The sequence below is a fragment of the Macrobrachium nipponense genome, chromosome 35 (genome assembly GCF_015104395.2).
Source record: "Macrobrachium nipponense isolate FS-2020 chromosome 35, ASM1510439v2, whole genome shotgun sequence".
Classification (NCBI taxonomy): Eukaryota; Metazoa; Arthropoda; class Malacostraca; order Decapoda; family Palaemonidae; genus Macrobrachium; species Macrobrachium nipponense.
The window spans coordinates 37,073,296-37,095,426 of NC_061096.1; the positions used below are offsets into that span (position 1 = coordinate 37,073,296).

Here is a 22,131-nt window from a genome sequence, read left to right on the forward strand (position 1 = left end):
TGATTTTAGGTGATTTGTACCACTTGAATGGGATCACACATCAAACGAGTTCAGTCCTATATAAAAAGGGTGCAATAATCCAATGTGACAGCAATATTCCGATGAACCGTCATCCTAAACAAAGCATAATAACGGAGATGGAGAACAGAGAGCGAGGCATAGAAACATTATCATCTATCATTTTACATATACATTTAACAATACGAATAAAAGAAGCAGAAGTATGCATCATACCAACAAATAATATAATAACGAGGTAGAAACCACAAAGCACGGCATATAAACATAATATAAAGATGGCCATTCGTTATTTCATAAACTCAGGAATATTAACAAAAGAAACAATCTGGACAGTCAAAAAACTTATAAAATTGGGTACTTAATATATAAAAATGTAAATCTGCAATACATGCTATATAGTAAATATACATATATATATATATATATATATATATATATATATATATATATATATGTGTGTGTGTGTGTGTGTGTGTGTGTGTGTGTGTGTGTGTGTGTGTGTGTGTGTAAAAAGTACAATTCATTTACTTACCAAACCGCTCAAGATGGTGGTCGCCCACTGACCGTTCAAATATCTGTAAAAAGAAAAATAATAATTTCACAGCCTTGTAAACACAAGACAACTGACTTCATCTATATCTACCTTACAGGAAAATTCCTTACTTAAAATGACCAATTAATCTTGAACATAATAATTTTCACTTCTGGTAAACCAATTATACCCTGTTTGAATGCACTGGATTGGTATAATTAAATTTTGATAATTCAATGAAGACACTGGAGGAATATCTTGGATAATAATCTTCACCAATTATTATTTTTTTTTTTCAATTTCTCCCCATTTACCTGAAGCACTAAATATTACCATTATGTATTCCGGTACAGATTACTGGAGCTGAGTAAATGCAACGGACCAAAGAATTTAAATATTTATTTCGCCCTCGAGCAATAAGTTTTGTTTTTCATTTTTAATATTCCCCGAAGGGAGGAACCACTTCAAACGGTAGATCCACTCTCTCTCTCTCTCTCTCTCTCTCTCTCTCTCTCTCTCTCTCTCTCTCTCAGAAATATTGCCTCCCAGTAGATATGTATGTGTATCTCTCTCTCTCTCTCTCTCTCTCTCTCTCTCTCTCTCTCTCTCTCTCTAAGGAATATCGCCTCTCAGTAGATATGTATGTGTATACATACTGTATATATATATAATATATATACATATATATATATATATATACATATCTATAAGCGTAAATATATACATGCACATATATTAGTACATATAACAATTATACACCTCTAGAAACAACAGCTTAGTTTAATTCATTCCCATAAACATGGGCGAGGTTTCCCGCGCATAAATTGCGCTCCAAAAAAAAAAGGCAAGCAACAATATATGAAATAAAAAAAAGGCCATAATAGACGCAAGCACCTTCATAATCCCACAAATGAAAATGGCCCCGAAAAACAAAAACACAAAGAACAGAGACTCATGGCAAAAAATATTTCCATTTCACTGAAGGCTGAATGTGCTTTCCCTGCTGTTGTTGCTGCTGTTGTTTCTTCTTCTTCTTCTTCTTCCTTCTTCTTCTTCTTCTTCTTCTTCCCTTACCTCTAATTTTGCTTCGCTATGTTTCATCAAGTTGTACAGCCTATGCCAAAAACGAAAATTCATATTGATGATTTTTCTTAAATACGCTCCCTGACCTCATAAGTTAATAAACTGGTTGTGATGCGTTCAAAAATAAAGATTAAAAAACTTAATTGAGGGACATACTATTGCTGTTAGTACAATTCCAAAGAAAAATACACTGATTATACATAAAGGTTTTGGGAGAACTTCGGGGAAAAGCATATCCTTTATCTGTCGTGCAAATACGACTCAAATATTCTATTCATTTCTTATCAGTGGAAATTATGGATTCTCTCAATTGCGATTTAATTTGTACTACTCCCTAGATCAGATGGAACCAACTAAGATCATGACATTCCACAGAATGTCCAGAGTAAATGAGACACGGGTGTAAAAATCACAAGACAAGGATTGTGGTGAATCTTATCATTCTCATTTGTTACTCTGACTTCACATCAGCAAATATTAACCATGAAATACTATAATCTTCTACCCTATAATCGTTCTGGTGTGGAATATTTTGTTCAATGACTACAACAAATTGAACAGCATACAAGAAAACGTATCACCAATGGCTAGTCATACGAGAGACTCTCTCTCTCTCTCTCTCTCTCTCGGAACTTCAAATAGACTCTAACCATAGAAAAGACATTGTTCCTGCCACCAACAGCCCATTTCTATCCATTCCCCGCCTGAAGAAATGCAACCCCTGAAAAAGATTTACGCTCACCAAAAGGAAAAAAAAAGTAATATAGGAGCTGTAACAATAGGTATTCTATACCCAGACTGTAATCCATTAGGGATTAGGCCTACTCTCTGGCCCTCGAAATGCTAGCCATTTAGCCTCTAAAACACAGACTTGACTCAGAGTATATCGAGGAGGGTGAGAGAGAGAGAGAGAGAGAGAGAGAGAGAGAGAGAGAGAGAGAGAGAGTAATCAAGGTGTTTTTGTGTGGAAGCGAGTGAACAAAAAAAAAATAAAAAGTCACCATTGAAATTTCTTCCCTTAAATACACACTTCAACCATTAGGGCTCTTGCACCCCCCCGCCCCGCCCCCGACGACTCTTTTCTGAAAGGTTAGACGTGTTGATATTTGGGGAGCGTTTCAAAAACGCCGATTATTTGAGGCCGAAAGCCACAATGGCGCTTTTACCACCAAACCTGAAAGTCTGCCTTTGTACCTTTATTTCAGTAAGATTAGCAGCTTTCTTTTTCCCCCCGCTTCCGGGTAACACCCACCTTCGGATGTTTGATATAATCGTAGTTTCTTGTGTTATGAGCACGATAATGTTTTGAAGGTGAGTGTACAAACGTGCAAGATCGCATATATATATATATATATATATATATATATTATATATATATATATATATATATATATATATATATATATATATATATATATATATATATTATATATATATATTATATATACATATATAGAAAAGACTTAGTTTATCTTCAGACAGGTCACAGATTTGATACTGGTTTCCTGAGAACGAACAACACAGTTGAAGGAGGACACATTATTTTTGGACCAATACAATCAAGACAGCAAATTCATCTTTCGCTGAATTAAGAAACTATACATCAATTAGCAGATACATCAGAAGTATTCCATTATTGTCAATTACTTGATAGAAAAAAAATTTATCACAGACACGAGGTAGAAGGTGAGACATGGAAGAATAAAGATATATAAAATATAATGGATAGCTTCGTGTCTCAACAGCCAAATGAAGAACCACCCATAAACATTATTATTATAACTAAAAATATGTATGTAATACTATTAAATTCTACAAAAAAAAAAAGATGCCATTAACTCAAAACCCAGCATGAGAAACGGTAAAGTAAATCAAGAGAAAAGTATAAAATAAATCATAATGAAACCTACATAAAAAAAAAATACAATAATGAAGGCACTATTTATGAATAAATTTACAAATAGTATGAAAACATGATTAGTGGTTTGAGTGATAAATACATAGACAGGAAAATAAATAAAATAAACAACAGTGAAAATGTGATTGAAAATATACACAATAATGACGATATGTGAATAAATAAAGTTTAAAATAGAAGTACTGCATAAACAGCGAACATTAAAGTAAACGAATCAATCAAATATTAGATAAATAAACTTAGGTAGCCACTACGTCGAAACAAACCAGTAAACCAAAGAGCAAAAGAAAACCAAACCAAACAAAACACAAAACCCAACGGTGAGGAGAAGAGAGGCGAGTCCTTTCCCTTTCCTGCCTTCGTCTTACGAAGTGGAAACGCTGTCCTAAAAATAAAAGAAAATAAAAAAATCAAGGGAGGGGGGCGGGCGGTGTGTGTGTGTTAAAATGACGGATAATTAAACGTTGGAGTGTTTTCCCTTGATTCTAAATTAGATTAGAGGAAGTAACGCCCCGGATGATAAAAAGAAACACGACCATAAAAAGGAGGGAAGATAAATTGAACGTACGCTCACGAGGAAAATGAGACCAAGATAACATGACGGCTAGGGATGGTTAGCTCTGCATACTTCAATACACATACACATACACACACACACGCGCGCGCACACAGAGAGAGAGAGAGAGCAAGAGAGAGAGAGAGAGAGAGCGAGAGAGAGGGAGAGAGAGTGTGAGGTGAGTTGTATTTTAAAGAATTCTATTTTTTTTCTGAGAGCGAAAGATTAGATTACGGTTAAATGTACAAGAAGGTTCATTGTTTAAGGATACTATTTACCTACTGAGATTCAGGGCCTCTGTAACACGGTTTTTCGGACTTTGCTCCTTATCAAAGCATCGGATGTAGCTGAAAGTTGACATATTTATATTTTACAACCACACACAAATTTTGTCAGCATTATCAATAACCTAAACCCGATAGTTTTAATTTTTATAGGGTAAAAATTATCTAGCCGACGCCATGGCCAATGATTACGAGCAAAGAGTCGAAAAAAATTCATTACGTAAGCAAGGTAAACACCTTTTGACGCTATGTTGCCCCGCCCATCCACCAGACAGAAACTCAATTCACCTTGTTCCATCGGCTTTGAAACCCAAAGACTTTATGAATGGCGGAACGATACATAGATGTGGGTGGGGTATCTGTGCTAGCGTAGTAATACTACTGTAGCAGTAGTGCCGCAACTGTATAGCAGCAATATACATGAATTAAACGTTTAGGCCAACTGCTGGGATCCTTGAGGATCATTTAGCACTTCTTACAACTACTAGAGAAATGATTTTCTATAGCCAGAAGTTAAATTTTCTAATCCAACAATGCCCATGATGGCCTTCAGTGTTATCCTGAATTATAAAGAGGCCAAAGTGGGTGGAGCCTCATGAAGTCATCATTCTGACGATAATTATTGGTGAAGATTTAAAGCCAAAATACGGTACCGGCTATTTTTTTTTTTAATAGGTAGATGGCCAATAAATAAAAATTGCTTGACATTGGATATAGCAGTTATCAAATCAAGCTTGTCTACTATGTTTTTGAAAATTACCAACTATTCCCTACATCTTGTTAATCTGATTATGACCTATAAAGTAGACTGTAATTTCTTAGGAAACTTATTTTGGGAATCAGACTAATAATCGAAGTGTTTTTGTATTTATTAACATATTTTGTTGGTTTGTTCATTATGACAATTATCAGTGGAGAGGTTTAAGAGTTCATAAAGGTGTACTGCTTTGCTTGTATCTAAATTTGTATGTCATTGTTGCCAGAGGTATAGCCTTCGTTACGTATAGCCAATCATTCATCGAGAAAGAGGGAAGAAATGCTGTCATAAGTTAAGTAACAAGTGCGTTCGAAGCCTTTCCTCTGAGTAAGTTGGCCCGTCTTCAAAAAAAAAGTCACTTTTACATTGTAAGTACCAAATTTATTCAACCTACGTAATGCAGAATAGTCAAAATTTATGTGTAGATATAATGTGTATTCTGAATAAGCGTTATATTTATGAAATGCATAGATAAAAAGTTATTGCGAAAAAACCGTGTTACAGAGGCCCTGAATCTCATAGTAGGTAGAGACAATTTATGATGCGCATATTCCCTTTTTATTTCCAAATCTAATTCAGCCTGCGCCATAGGGAGACAGCCGTCAGTGCCCACTATAGTAGATTCACATCAACCGTGCATTCGATGTCTCAGCCAGTCCCTTACGACGTTCCTGATTGGCTGTTGATAAGCCAATCACAGGGCTGGAAACTCCTGGTCTCTCTCCGACTGAGAGTTTTAAGCTCTGTGATTGGCTTATCAACAGCCAATCAATCAGGAGCGTCGTAAGGGACTGCCCGAGACATCAAATGCACGGTTGATGTGAATCTACTATAACTACTACTTAGCAAAGCTGCCTTTACATCCTTTTGCTTCATCTCCTTTTTTATCTGAATCTCTTTATGCTCCTGTTCAACCAGTCAAGACTCCCTCTTTCCAACGTCTTCAGCACTTGGCCTTTTTGACTTAATCTAATTTTATTTAGCTGCCCAAACTTTGATCTGCCTTAACAGTTTTGCACTATATCAAAATTCCTACATATTAAAAAGATTCATGAATCCATTCTTTGGTTTTATCTCAATTCTTTGAGCTTACTCTGTTCCCATAATTTTTATTTATTTAACTAAAACATATGTCCCACCTGTTTATATATGTACGCATTCTATTAGCAATATCTGTAAGTCTTCATATGATGCGCTGGTTAAAACAGCATCTTCTAGGTACTCCAATTCTGCCAAGTTTCTATATCTCATGCCTTCTGCGTATACGTACTTCATCGTTATTACATTTTCATATATAACTTCCAAGAAAGCTGCAATAACTGTCGCTACCGCTATTACCGAATCTTGGAACCTCTCGGCGTACAATATCCTAACTCCATATTTACATACGAGGCAAACTCACGAAATGTTATCAGTGCTTTACCAATCAACTCTAGCGCATAACCCTGATAAAAAAACAAAAACAAATCGTCTCAAAAGCGTTAACGTCCTTGTCGAAGGTGAGATTAGCAGAATGTTTACACTCTACTGAAATCAACATGGAAATTATAGTCAAACGCGTTTCTATTTAATATTCATAAATACATTAATTTGTGAAGTTATACCTTACAACAAAATGGTAATTTGTGTTACAACCTATCTATCTTCAGACTGAAACAAGCACAAACAAAGAAACGAGAGAGAGAGAGAGAGAGAGAGAGAGAGAGAGAGAGAGAGAGAGAGGGGGGGGACATTGTTCCACACCTTTCAAGCACCATTTTACGTACTTCAGTGAGATAATTAACTGACTGTTACTTATCTTTGTTAGGCAAGACACTTTACAACAGTTTCGAAAACTTTCTCCCTAAGCTTACTTTCAGATGTTGAGAGAGAGAGAGAGAGAGAGAGAGAGAGAGAGAGAGAGAGAGAGAGATTCTCCCTCGTTCCAGTAGCATTGCCTTTATGTCCCCTCCACAGCGTGTTACGGCCGAATAAAATAAGGTGTTGATTACATTCTCTAACCTACTTGGTGATGCGTTAAGCCTAACATTTTCCATAACTTCAGCCGGAAGTCAGGGGAAAAAAATTCTCGGTTACTTTTATGAAATATATATATATATACTTTTTTTTTAGCCGCACTATACAGGGCCCAGTTTTTCTGAGAAGGCAAGATTCCTCCTCAACGATGTTATATAAGGCAGGAAGTATGGACGGAATTAAGGCGGCAAAGGAACGCCGTGAGATCTTATGTTTATGAAGACGCAAATGCAGTTTAGTTTGCTCTATTCAATCGTGCTATACCGCCTTCCGACTCTCTCCTTTATAAACCTTCAAAAATGATGTCTCAATGGCAGATTGCGACTCCCTCATTGCTTCAGCTTTCCTGTTTATTCTACTGCTTGTTTCTCGTTATTATTATTCCATAATCTCGGCAAGATTCTTACTGCAATGGTCTCTTTGGAAAGGACTATATTTGCGAGTGGTTTTATTGATAATAGCCCAAATGCCCTCTCAGCTTGTAGACTTCTTCACCCTTTCTTAATAAAGAAAATTCAAATGTTAGTAATATCCTTCGTTTAAATATTATTGCAATAGCCCTTTCGCATATTACCATTACTTGGACAAACAAAGATTAACTGAAAATTATTATTATTATTATTATTATCATTATTATTATTATTATTATCATTCCTGTGGTGGTGGTGGTAGTGGTGTGAACAAATTTCAGTATGGTACTGGAAAAAGAAAATAAACACATAAATAAATCCTTGTTGAATGAGGTACTATGGTGCACAAAAGTTCGTTCCCTCCGCTGATCCAGAGTGAACACGAATCCGCGACTATGAAACCCCGAAGCAGTTGAACAAGTAACTAATTAAGCACCCAACAGATGTCGCACCGTCAGGCCAAGGAAGTAGGAGTGGGAAGCACGTATTTTTATTGAACAAAGAGTAAAGCCTCCATAATCTAATATCGTTAATTAAGGTGGTGAGCGTAAAGTTTTTGTTGTTGACGATACTGGGTTTGAGTGTAAAATGTACAGTTAAGGAAACATGTGAAATAAATAAGATAAAAGCGCTTAGGAAGTCAGTAATCATGTTTTTTTTTTTTTTAAATATTTCCTATAGATTATTGTATCTTATCAACAGACACGACTGTTCACAAGATCGATACAAACTTTTCACCAACAGGGTTATTGGTGTTGCTCTGTAATCTGCAAGACACCCCTTATAAAAAAAACTAACATCTATAGCAGCAAATTAGCAAAATTTTCAGTTCACTTACAACTTACGTTATTGAGGTAGCAAACACAAACATTATATGTATGTGTATATACGTATATATGTGTATATACATACATATATATTATTAGGATAACGTAAAACTATTATTATTTCTTTTGTTGATTTAAATCAGCCTTGTTTACTTTTTTGTTTACTTTTAAGTTAAATTTTTGCTGAGTATGTTTACTCTTGTGTTACCGTAAGTTAAGTGGCTTTACGATTGTTTCAGTGTTTTTGCGCCTCCTCCTCCTCTTTTGTGTATTAGTGTACTATCGTTTTAACGATTGTTATTCTTTTGCTTTGAGTGTTTATAAACACTGGGAAGGTGATGAGTGGACATGGTCGACCGGTCAACGGGAGTTCGGGTCTTGACAAGCTCTCACCAGTACTGTTTCCTGTCGCAGCATATATTTTGATTTGGAGGACGACTTTGGACCACGCACTTGGATATTTCGCTCACGGATTTTGGAAGACGCATATATACGTCTGTTGTGTGTGTGCCCCTGGATCACGGCTTTTTCTCGCGCAGGTGTAGTTGTCACCTGCGACCTTCACACTGCTGTTGAGTTTAGCAGACGCTCTGTCATCTGCGACCACTGTTCTGCCCTTTTTCCCCCCCGTATGAGGATTTTAACGGGAAAACCAGTGTCGTCGCTGTATCCCGGCACTGGATTCTGGATTTACCTGCCGTGTCATCCTCGTCCAGCTGTTATACGGGAGTGAGAGCTACTTGACTCGTGAGGTGGCTAGTAGGGAGTCTGTCGCCAGGTAAGACGTATTATCGTTCCTCTTGCATCGGGAAGTGTTGCCCTTCAGTACCTGGCGTACAGTATTTGCCCTTCCGTTAGCAGCTTGATGGACTGATCACGGCCCTGAGTTCAACTCCTCTTCTGGAATTTCACTCGAGGTGAAATTGTTTATTTTTGCCAATTTTTATTATTATAAATATATATATATATATGTATAAGTTTACATGTATATGTTGTCATATTTGTTTGTGTGTTAGTATTTAGTGGACCGAGTTCCACATTGTTTAGCTTTGTGTTGTAGGTAGGAATATTAAGGTTTTCCTTGTTATCATCTCTTACTTCCTTCTACCTTATTATTATTAGGTTATTGATTATTTTGGCTAGCCTTATTTTGGATCCAACTTGTTATATATTAAGTATGTTTTCTCTCTTGAAATTTTCTCTTGATAAGGTTTAGTGTAGTAGCTTTAGGTTATTTTGTGAGATCCAGAGAACCAGGTATTTGTTCTCTTGTTGATATATATCTATATAATTAAGTGTATTTAATCTCGCAAGGTTGATTTAAGTGACTTTCTAGTTTATAATAAATATTGTTAAGTTTTCTTGAGTTTCTGTTTCCGTCCTTCCTTGTCACTGAGGTACATTTACTGACTGCAATCCTTGAGAATATAAAGACCTTAAAAGAACCTGTACTGCAACCTGGGAGGTTGTAACAGTTGGCGACCGTGACAGGATTGCACTCGGGTGTACTCAGTGTTTTGGTTGGCGGAACAGCGCTCGTGGATTTACCAGTATTTGTTGCTGTTTAGTGTATTGCCTTACTCCCCCTTTAATTTTGGAACCATGGAAGAATTTATTTTTGATACAGCTGAGTTTTTGGGATCGGCAGATTGTCTTAGGCATCTTCCTGTATTGAGTAAAGAGTATTTGGTGAGTTGTGCTCGCTGGTTAGGTGTCCCACTTAGGGCTGCGAACACTAGGGCCCAGTTGCTGATAGCTGTAAAAAGTAAGGTAGCTCAAGGTATGGCTGAAGGAGAGAATTTAGCTAGGGATTTTGACAGTGTTGGTGATAGTGACTCAGACCTTACCTTACCTTACAGTTTGTTCGGGTTGCCCCAGGTCCCTCAGTGTGAGGCGCCTCTAATGTCTACCAGAGAGTTGCTAGTACATCTTCCGGTATATTTTGCATCTTCCAATCTTGGATGGTCTGGGATGCAGTTTAGATATTTGTCGAGCTTATTCTTAAACACATCTACGCTCACTCCTGATATATTCCTCAGATGAGCTGGCAACGCATTGAATAGACGCTGCATTATCGATGCTGGTGCGTAGTGGATTAATGTTCTGTGTGCTTTCCTTATTTTTCCTGGTATAGTTTTGGGCACTATTAATCTACCTCTGCTTGCTCTTTCTGATATTTTTAGTTCCATGATATTTTCTGTTATTCCTTCTATCTGTTTCCATGCCTGAATTATCATGTAGCGTTCTCTTCTCCTTTCTAGACTATATAATTTTAAGGATTGTAGTCTTTCCCAGTAGTCTAGGTCCTTAACTTCTTCTATTCTAGCTGTAAAGGACCTTTGTACACTCTCTATTTGTGCAATATCCTTTTGATAGTGTGGGTACCATATCATATTGCAATATTCAAGTGGACTACGAACATATGTTTTATAAAGCATAATCATGTGTTCAGCTTTTCTTGTTTTGAAGTGCCGTAACAACATTCCCATTTTTGCTTTACATTTTGCCAACAGAATGGCTATTTGATCATTGCATAACATGTTCCTATTCATCATCACACCAAGGTCTTTAACTGCTTCCTTATTTGTGATTGTCTCATTATTAGGTCCCCTATATGCATATAGCTTTCCTTCTCTGTCTCCATAATTTATTGATTCAAATTTATCAGAGTTAAATACCATCCTATTTACCTCTGCCCAATCATATACTTTGTTAAGGTCTCTTTGTAGAGCGTTCCTATCTTCATCACAAGTAATTTCTCTACTTATTCTTGTGTCATCAGCGAAACTACTCGCTACCGAATCCTTAACATTACTGTCTATGTCTTCAATCATAATAACAAACAATATTGCAGCTAACACCGTACTTGTGGCACACCGGATATTACCTTGGTTTCATCCGATTTCTCATCGTTTGCAATAACTATCTGTTTTCTGTTGTGTAAAAATTCTTTTAACCATCTTCCTACTTTATCTACGATATTGTGTTTTCTAATTTTCTTTGCTAATATATTATGGTCTACTTTGTCAAAAGCTTTTGCAAAGTCTAGATAAACCACATCTGTTTCATTTCCGCTTTTCATATTTTTGAATATGTTCTCACGGTGGACTAACAGTTGGGTTTGTGTACTTTTTCCGGGTACGAAAACCAGTGTTGTCCCGAATATTAAACAAATTATTTTTTATTAAATGTTTCATAATATTTTTCTTCATTACCCTTTCATACACTTTCATAATATGTGATGTTAGACTCACAGGCCTATAATTACTTGCCTCTAGTCTTGATCCACTTTTGAAAGTAGGGGTGATATATGCTAATTTGTGCTCATCATAAATCTTGCCTGTATCTACACTTTGTCTTAATAATATTGCAAGTGGCTTTGCGATAAAATGAACTACTTTCTTTAACAAAATAGCAGGGACTCCATCCGGCCCTGCAGCAGCTCCATTTTTAATTTCATTAATTGCCTGCACAATATCAGCTTCATTAATTAATATGTCTGCTAAATATTCACTATTTTCGTCCCTTACTTCTATATCATTATCTTCATTATCTATTCTAGGGGTGAATTCTCTCTTATATCGTTCTGCCAGTATGTTGCAAATTTCCTTTTTTTCATTCGTTAATCTCCCTTCAATTCTCAGAGGGCCTATTTCTATTCTTCTTTTATTCATCTTCTTCGCATATGAGTATAATAGTTTGGGGTTTTGCTTGATATTTAATAGGGTTTTTTCTTCCAAGTCCCGTTTTTCATTTTCTTTTGATTGTATAATCTTTTGTTCTGCATTTTCTATCTTACTTTTTAGTTCTATAACTTTCCATGCATTTTTTTCTTTTGCAAGACCTTTTTTCCACTTTCTGATTTTCTGGAACAAGATCCTTCTGTCTCTTGGTATGCATGAATGATGTTTACTTTTCTTCTTCGGTATATATTTATCCACTATTTTCTCAAATATTTTATATAATATCTCCGTATTTACCCTTATGTCATCACTTACGAAAATGTTATCCCAATCTTTGTTTAATTCTTCATTAATTTCTGACCATTTATATTTTTACTGTAGAAGTTGTATTTTCCATATCCTTCCCACTTTTTCATTTCTTGCTTATCTCTATTTTCACTTGCTTTGGATGAAATTGTTAATTCTATGACATTATGGTCTGAAATACTCGCATTATAAACTATTATTTCTTTAACATAATTCATCTCGTTCACAAATACTAGGTCTAAAGTATTTTCCTTTCTTGTTGGCAGGTGATTTATTTGTTGAATGTTGTATTCTAGTAGCATATCTAATAGCTTTTCAAATTGCCTCTTATCTTCTGCACTACTATTACTCTCTTTTTTATATGTATAAGTACAACCACAGTCTCCTATTCGTTCTTTCCATTCTACGAAAGGAAAGTTGAAGTCACCAGATAGGAGAATAGTCCAGTCCTTGTGATTTCTACATATATCATCCAATTTTTCAATTATTAAGTCAAACTCTTTAGTATTAGGAGGTCTATATATTACTATGTTCATCAATTTTTCAGATTCAAATTCTACCGCTATTAGTTCACATTCTGAGTTACTATATTTCTCATATATTTTTCCTTGTTTTTTGTCTTTCCCATATATTGCGGTTCCCCCTTGATTCCTATTTTTTCTATCTGATCTATAAGTTTGGAACCCTTTTATTTGATCATCATTCCCAGTCTCTTGGGAATACCAGGTTTCACTTATATTCATTATATCTATTTTCTTTTCATTTTGGGTTAGTTCTTCTAATACTCTATTTTTCTTTTTGAGTTACTCGTAACTAAACCCTGCGCATTCATCACTATGATGGTTTGCGTGTTTTCTCCTTCATTTAATATTGGTAGTAATAAGGATTTTCCCATGTCTCTTTCTGTTCTGGTATGTTGTTCTTTTTTTCATTTCCAGAAATTCTGACATTAAAAATCCAACTTTTCCATAATATTTGATCTTCCTTCATCATAATTATTCATTTTGTGTCTGAATCTGCAATTTTCTCCGTTTCTGCAATATCCTCTTGCATAATAAATACAGTTATTATCTCTTGAGTAGAATTTCGGAGCTGATGCTTTGAAATTTTTTGCTGACACCTCTGCATATCTCATTGGGGTGGTTTGTTTTTCTCTTTTACCTGATATTCTTGATTTCTCTCTTTATTTGTTTCTTTCTTATTTTGGATTTTATTACTTGGTTGGTTATTTATTTGATTATGATTCATGGCTACAGGGTGCATATATTTGCAGTTTTTGTCGAACTTACATCCTTTTCCTTCTTTTAGGTTTTTACATATTTTTGGATGCAGATCTCTGCAATCATCCCCATAGCCATCTAAGTATGCACATTTACCATATATTTCATAGTTTTGACATACCTTAGGATGTTTGTAGTAACATCTTTCTCCAAATCTGCAATTCCCTCTTTTCAAAAGGTTGCAGATTTTGTCTTTCTTGTCTATTTTTTCCTCTTTCCCGTCATTGTGTAGATCTGGGTAGAGCCTCTTCGGGATTTGCTTTTCTGTTGTCATATCGTAATTTATTTCTTCGTAGGTATGCTGCTTTATTGCCTCATATGTAGTATCAATGAGTATCTCTGCATCCATACTTTTATCTTGTTCTTTGTTTTCCTTATTTTTTTCTGTCATTTCATTTTTGTTTACTTCTCTTCCGTTTTCCTCTTCTTCTTTTTCTTCTTCTTCTTCTTCCTCTTCTTCTTCATCCTCAACTATTTGTACATTCAATCTTGATTTAATAACATTGTCTATCCATGATAGACATGTTGAACAAAAAATTCTTGTATCTTTTCTCAAATCTTGCATTACCTCAGCACACTGTGGATGGGTCGGAATGTTGCATGCAGCACATTTTCTGATTAGGTTTTGTGGATTGACTATGCTATACCAAACCTTACACAGTTTGCATGCTTTTGGCATTCTTTTTCCTAATGCATCAATTAGGATATTCACAAGAGCGAGAGGGTAGTGTGATTGAGGATGTTAGTATAAATCCAGGTCTTTCTTTGAAGATCCTCCTTGTACTGGAACAATTTTTGAAGGGCAGGCTAATTTGCAATTTAAAGGTATAATGTGTCCACTAACCCCTTTTTAGTAGAAAACCCTGTCCAAGTGAATGTAGCCCCAGTACAGCCTGTAGTGTCCCAGGAGGACAGTGAATACAGCTTAATTTGTAAGAGGATAGAGTTAATGAAGCTCGAGTTTGAAGAGAACGAGAGGGTGAGGCGGCATGAGCTAGAGATGGCCAATGTAAATTTGGAGTTGGCTAGGTTACAAGGTTCTCCTAATAGATTAAGTACTCCCTGTGGACCATCTCCTGATAAATTTAATATAGGGGCAGCTCTGAAGTTGGTCCCTGTATTTGATGAGAGAAATGTGCCTGAATTTTTTAAGGCTTTTGAACGGGTAGCTACCAGGTTGTCTTGGCCCACCGAGATGTGGACAGTCCTAATTCAGTGTAGGCTGGTGGGCAAGGCAATCCGGGTGTATAATTCTTTGGAGGAGGGTGTAGCCCGTGATTATAATAAAGTGAAGGCGTTAGTCCTCAAGGCCTATGACCTTGTCCCTGAGGCCTATCGCCTAAAATTTAGGAATTTTGTTAAGCACCCTGCTCTTTCATTTGTAGAATTTGCTAGGCTCAAGGAAGAGCAGTTTGATGATTGGCTAAAGAGCCGACAGGTGGCCTCTTTCTCCTCCTTAAGGGAATTAATGCTGTTGGAGGAATTTAAGAAACATTGTAGCAAGGAACTGAGAATATATTTAGAGGAAGTAAAAGCTGCCAGTATAAGTAAGGCGGCTCAGATTGCTGATGAGTTCATCTTGACCCATCGAGCTGGTTCCGGTAATTTTAGTTCCCAGGTAACAAATTTCCAGCCTGCTAGGCCAAATAATTTTAATATGAAATCTCGTAATGTTGGAGATACTAGGGTAAAGCATTCAGGACTCCCAACTTATTCTAAGAATGAGAATGGTCAGGGAAAAGTCTCAAGTGGTGGGCACACTAGTCTTTTCCAAAAACCGGTTGATATCTGGTAATGTGAGTAGAGGTAGTGGGACCTGCTTTTGGTGCAATAAGCCCGGGCATTATCAGGCTCAGTGTAATGCCAGAAGGAGGTATCTCCAGAGAAATGGTGACAGTAGTGGTCACAACCCTATATCTCTAATTTCAAATAAGTCTAATCCCAAGGTTGAGAATCCATCAGTGGTTGTTAGTGGTAATGAGATTAGTTGTGACAGCGGTAATGTGAATCCATCTGGGAGTAGTCAGGCATGACTCTATGATAAATATATCTGGCCTGGTAGACTGGTTACTGATTCAGGAGTCCTTAAGGTGAAATTTTTGCGAGACACAGGGTCTGCTCGGTCATTAGTGTTAAAAGAATCATTAAATGGTTTAGTTAAATATTCAGGGAATTATGTGGTTCTGGGAGGGTTCCCGAACACAGTGGTTTCAGCTCCATTGGTAGAAGTTGAGTTATCCTTCCCTGGGTATAATAAAGTAACTGAGTTGGCTGTTGTGAGAGTCTCCCCCATTCCAGGTATTGATGGTATTTTGGGAAATGACATGTTAGACCATAAGGGTCTGGAATTATTCCCTATTTTGACTATGGATGCTTGTCCAGTGGCTGTGACGACCCGGGCATCTGCTAAAGGCAGCTAATTTGATAAAATGAGATCACTTAGATTTAAGTAGTTTAGAAGTAGAGTTAGAAAGGCCCGGGCCAGTAGATAGTCCAAGTAGTGTTAGTGATATCTTGCAACCTGATTGGGACCGTTTCATGTTTATTGAGGCTCAAAAACAAGAGTTTGATTTTGAGTTGGGTGACACAGCCGATTTAACTAAACCAAGGTTTTGTGTAATAAAAGGTTTGTTATACCGAGTTAGTCGCCCATCTACACATGATCTGAACAAGACTTCTCGAGTGGAACAAATTGTGGTTCCCTCACAATTTAGGGAGTCTGTTTTGAGGTTGTCACATGATGATTCTTTTTCTGGTCACTTTGGAGTATTTAAGACTTTCAAGAGGTTGGCAAAATGTTTTTGGTGGCCAGGATTAAAATTATCAGTGAAACAATTTGTTAGTAACTGTGAGGTTTGTCAGGTAATGGGAAAACCCAATCAAGTAATCCCTAAAGCACCTTTAAATCCAATTCCTGCAATTGGGGAACCTTTTGTAGAATTGGTAATAGATGTGGTAGGGCCTTTGCCCAGAACAAAGACTGGGTTTACTCATCTCCTGACGATTATGGACAGGGCTTCCAGATTTCCTGAGGCCTTCCCAATGAAAAAGATTACCTCCAGAGCAGTATTTGAGAAGCTCATTGAATTTTTCTCCAGATATGGACTCTCTCGTAAAATTCAGACAGACTGTGGGACGAATTTTACGAGTAAGGTATTTAGGGGTAAGTGTGCTGAACTAGCCATTCAGCACACTACCAGCGTACCTTATCATCCAGAGAGTCAGGGTGTGGTGGAAAGATTCCAACAGACACTTAAATCAGTGTTAAAGAAATACTGCTATGAACAAGGAGAGGATTGGGAAAAAGGGCTTCCCTTTGCTCTCTTTGCTATAAGGAACCATCCGAATTCATCTACAGGTGTAGCTCCCTTCGAGCTGGTGTTTGGACACAGGGTACGTGGTCCGTTGGAAATTTTCCACGAATTGCTTGCATCTGGTCAGAAGGGAGAAATTAATGTGGTGGAATTTATAGAGAATTTACGGAAGAAATTAGCCATTGCATGGAAATTTGCTAGAGAAAATTTGGTTTCCTCCCAAGCAGTCATGAAATCAAATTTTGATAGGAAAACCAAGGTGCGCTCGTTTGAGCCTGGGGAATTAGTATTGGTGTTGAGTACAGACTCAGACAATTTCCTCGAACCAAGGTATAAAGGGCCCTGGAAGGTTTTGAGAAGATTGTCTGAGGTGAATTATGAAATTGAAGCCCCCGGGACCAAACGAAAGTGCCGGGTCTTTCATATTAATAGATTAAAATCTTATATTTCATGTGGTAGAGATCCTTTAGCTATTGTATATGAGCCTGTGTTTATGGCTGTAGAGCCTCCAGAGGATAACTTTGAGGACTTGGTTGGTCAGGTGTCTTCTGATGCTCTCTAATAATATTCAAAATCTAGAGGTTTTGAAAGGAGGGCTTGACCATCTGGAAGTTACCCAAAAGGGACATTATTAATTTAATCTGTTCTTTTCCAGAAGTATTTCAGAGTTCACCAGGTAGGACGAGGTTGCTTCAGCATGATGTGGATGTGGGCAGTGCTTCCCCCGTAAAGCAGAATCCTTATCGACTAAATCCAGTGAAGAGGGACATAGTCGAGGAGGAAATAAAGTATATGCTAGAGCATGACCTCATCCAACCTTCGATAAGTCCTTGGAGCTCTTCGATTGTTCTGGTTAAGAAGTCTGATGGGAAGTACCGTATGTGTGTGGATTAACGTAAGGTTAATGCCGGTACTAAAAATTACTCCTTTCCTTTGCCCCGCATTGATGACTGTCTCAATCAGATAGGGTCTGCAAAATTTATTACTAAGTTGGATCTGTTGAAAGGATATTGGCAAGTGCCCCTGTCTGATCGAGCCAGGGAAATTTCTGCTTTTGTAACTCCCTTTGGGCTTTACGAATGTAAAGTAATGCCTTTTGGGATGAAGAATGCTGCATGTACCTTTCAGCGGCTTATGAACAGAGTCATTTGTGGTTTGGAAGGCACTGAAATTTATATTGATGATTTAGTTGTTCACAGCAATGATTGGCGAACTCATATGGTAAGGTTGAGAAAAGTGTTTGAAGCTTTGAGGGCCGCCGGTCTTGTTGTGAACTTAGGTAAGTGTGAATTTGGCAAGGCCAAAGTATGTTATTTGGGTCATGAGGTTGGTTTGCGACAGGTAGCCCCTAAACAAGCCAATCTCGAGGCCATTATAAATTTGAAGAGGCCGTGCAATGTCAGAGAAGTTCGGAGAGTTCTCGGCATGATTGGCTATTATAGGCGGTTTGTCCGAAACTTCTCGGACATTGCTCAGCCGCTTACTAAGCTATTAGAAAAAGGACAGAAATTTGTGTGGTCTCCTCAATGTGAAGTCTTTTATTAAACTAACTGGTGTTGGTGTCAAACCCAATATTAATGTCTCCTGATTTTCAGAAACCTTTCATTATTGCGGTGGATGCCAGTGATGTAGGCATTGGGGGTGTCCTCTTTCAGAGAAATGGGGCTGGAGAGGTTCGTCCTGTGTCTTACGTGTCTTACTTCAGCCGTAAGTTATTGGCAGCGGAGAAAAGGTACTCCACTATCGAGAAGGAGGCTTTGGCCTTGGTTCGTACTCTGCTACATTTTAAACCCTATGTGACTAATTTCTCTTTCCCTATAGAGATTTGGACTGACCACAATCCTCTAGTGTTCATCGAACGGATGAAAGGATCCAACCAGAGGATTTTAAGGTGGGCTCTGCAGTTGCAGGAATTCTCTCTGGTTATCAAACATATTAAGGGATCTGAGAACCGTATTCCTGATGCCCTTTCTCGTATGTAATCTTGGCTTTTGTCCCTCCCCCTCCCTTCTCGTGTCTTCATTGGGTTTGTATTAAAACTATTATTGCATAGTAAAATATGATGGCAAGTATGTGTGAGTATGAGTGATCTTACTACTTGGGAGGGTTTAGTTTAGATGTAGGTTTGGTTAAGTGCATTGTTTTTGTATGTTCAACCTCGGTAAGGTCTATCAGTTTTTTTTGGTACTCGTTCGAGTCTTGGTTTAGCCTTCTTTAAGGTGCCCTATTGTCTGGTTTGGTAAATTTTCTTCGTGAAGCTATGCTTCTTTTGTCATGTATATTGTAATAATATTCATAACCTTTATTTTTCAGGGTTGTTTAAATATTTATCTTGATCTGGTTTTGTATCTCTATAATTATATTAATTCCTTTTCATTTCAGCATTCTTACAGTATTTGATTTTAAAAAAATGTATTCTATGTGAATAATTTTTTTTGTTTTGGGGGAGGAAGGTATTAGGATAACGTAAAACTATTATTTCTTTTGTTGATTTAAATCAGCCTTGTTTACTTTTTTGTTTACTTTTAAGTTAAATTTTTGCTGAGTATGTTTACTCTTGTGTTACCGTAAGTTAAGTGGCTTTACGATTGTTTCAGTGTTTTTGCGCCTCCTCCTCCTCTTTTGTGTATTGGTGAACTATCGTTTTAACGATTGTTATTCTTTTGCTTTGAGTGTTTATAAACACTGGGAAGGTGATGAGTGGACATGGTCGACCGGTCAACGGGAGTTCGGGTCTTGACAAGCTCTCACCAGTACTGTTTCCTGTCGCAGCATATATTTTGATTTGGAGGACGACTTTGGATACTTGCCTTTTGGACCACATACTTGGATATTTCGCTCACGGATTTTGGAAGACGCATATATACGTCTGTTGTGTGTGTGCCCCTGGATCACGGCTTTTTCTCGCGCAGGTGTTGTTGTCACCTGCGACCTTCACACTGCTGTTGAGTTTAGCAGACGCTCTGTCATCTGCGACCACTGTTTCTGCTCTTTTTCCCGTCTGAGGATTTTGACGGGAAAACCAGTGTCGTCGCTGTATCCCGGCACTGGATTCTGGATTTACCTGCCGTGTCATCCTCGTCCAGCTGTTATACGGGAGTGAGAGCTACTTGACTCGTGAGGTGGCTAGTAGGGAGTCTGTCGCCAGGTAAGACGTATTATCGTTCCTCTTGCATCGGGAAGTGTTGCCCTTCAGTACCTGGCGTACAGTATTTGCCCTTCCGTTAGCAGCTTGATGGACTGATCACGGTCCTGAGTTCAACTCCTCTTCTGGAATTTCACTCGAGGTGAAATTGTTTATTTTTGCCAATTTTTATTATTTATAAATATATATATATGTATAAGTTTACATGTATATGTTGTCATATTTGTTTGTGTGTTAGTATTTAGTGGACCGAGTTCCACATTGTTTAGCTTTGTGTTGTAGGTAGGAATATTAAGGTTTTCCTTGTTATCATCTCTTACTTCCTTCTACCTTATTATTATTAAGTTATTGATTATTTTGGCTAGCCTTATTTTGGATCCAACTTGTTATATATTAAGTATGTTTTCTCTCTTGAAATTTTCTCTTGATAAGGTTTAGTGTAGTAGCTTAGGTTATTTTGTGAGATCCAGAGAACCAGGTATTTGTTCTCTTGTTGATATATATCTATATAATTAAGTGCATTTAATCTCGCAAGGTTGATTTAAGTGACTTTCTAGTTTATAATAAATATTGTTAAGTTTTCTTGAGTTTCTGTTTCCGTCCTTCCTTGTCACTGAGGTACATTTACTGACTGCAATCCTTGAGAATATAAAGACCTTAAAAGAACCTGTACTGCAACCTGGGAGGTTGTAACATCTATATATACACACATATATATATATATATATATATATATATATATATTTGTGTGTGCGTGTGTTTGTGTGTGTATGAAGATAAAAGGCCCAAAAAACACTATTTTAACGTTGCAACCACATATTTCGAGTTCTTCCTTCTGTGCTCCTGATCACTGGTAAAATATGGACAACATAAGATGTCTTACAAGATTATATATACAAAAACATAAGTAGGTCTGTTGGTGACACAGGTAGGGTGGAAATTAAACTATTCCCTGGTGATTTTTGGCCTCATTAACTCCCGTCTGCCGACTCGTCCTCTTAGTATTGACAAACAATAAAACTAATAAACCTCTGTGTAACTAACAAGGTGTTCTCTTTCAATGGTAATTTTTATAAACCTAAATTTGGTTGTAGCATGGGCAGTCCCCTATTCCCCGCTTCTAGCAAACCTACACATGGAATATTTGGAAGCAGAAATTTTGTCCTATATCAAACCTCGCATTATGTTCTGGCTTAGATACGTAGATGATATTTTAACTTACTGGGATGATAGCTGGGGAGATTTCAATGCGTTTTTCAATCAACTAAGTTCGCTAGTTTCGACTATAAAATTTAAAACAGAATGGGAAAAGGACGGGAAATTGCCGTTCCTAGACGTACTAATCATGAGAGAGCAGAATAGATAGGCATTCACTGAACACAGGAAACCAACTTTTCATAGTTTCATATATTCATTTCCTAAGTTACCACGATGTGTCCGTAAATATCATAGTCGGGTGCAACCTATTCCTCGGGGGGTTAAGAATAATTTCAAATGGGTACGTAGATAAAGAATTCAACACGATCCGCCAACACCTAATGCAACTGCTTTACCCACCATACATTATCGAGAAGGCTATAAAAAAGCGAATACCATATACTATAGAGGTCCCACCCCCAATAGACAAATAGACTTTAGCAATAAATTGAAAATTCCATACGATGAAAGGAACCAAAAAGCCACAGAATACCTAAAGTCTAATAACCTTTTTATTTTCCATTATCTCAAATCCATCGGGAGTTCGCTCATTGACGTATACCTAAATAAAAGAGGAGAAGAAGCCGGAGTTTACAAGATACCGTGTAGCAATTGTAATGAGATTTACGTTGGGGAAACCGATAGATCCAACTCGCAAAGATTAGCAGAACACAAAAGATCAGTGCGATATGCACCAGAGAACTCGGTGATTTTCCTACATATTAGGGACAAAGGCCATACTATGAACTGGAGTGGGGCGGAGCTGATTTTCAAAAGTAGCTGTTCGTACAAAAGGAAAATG

At 37.2% G+C, this 22,131-nt stretch overlaps 1 pseudogene; it reads right to left on the minus strand.

The window, feature by feature from the left end:
• The window catches only part of LOC135208629 (uncharacterized), a 794,601-nt pseudogene that overhangs the window by 687,121 nt on the left and 85,349 nt on the right, over window positions 1-22,131 (minus strand).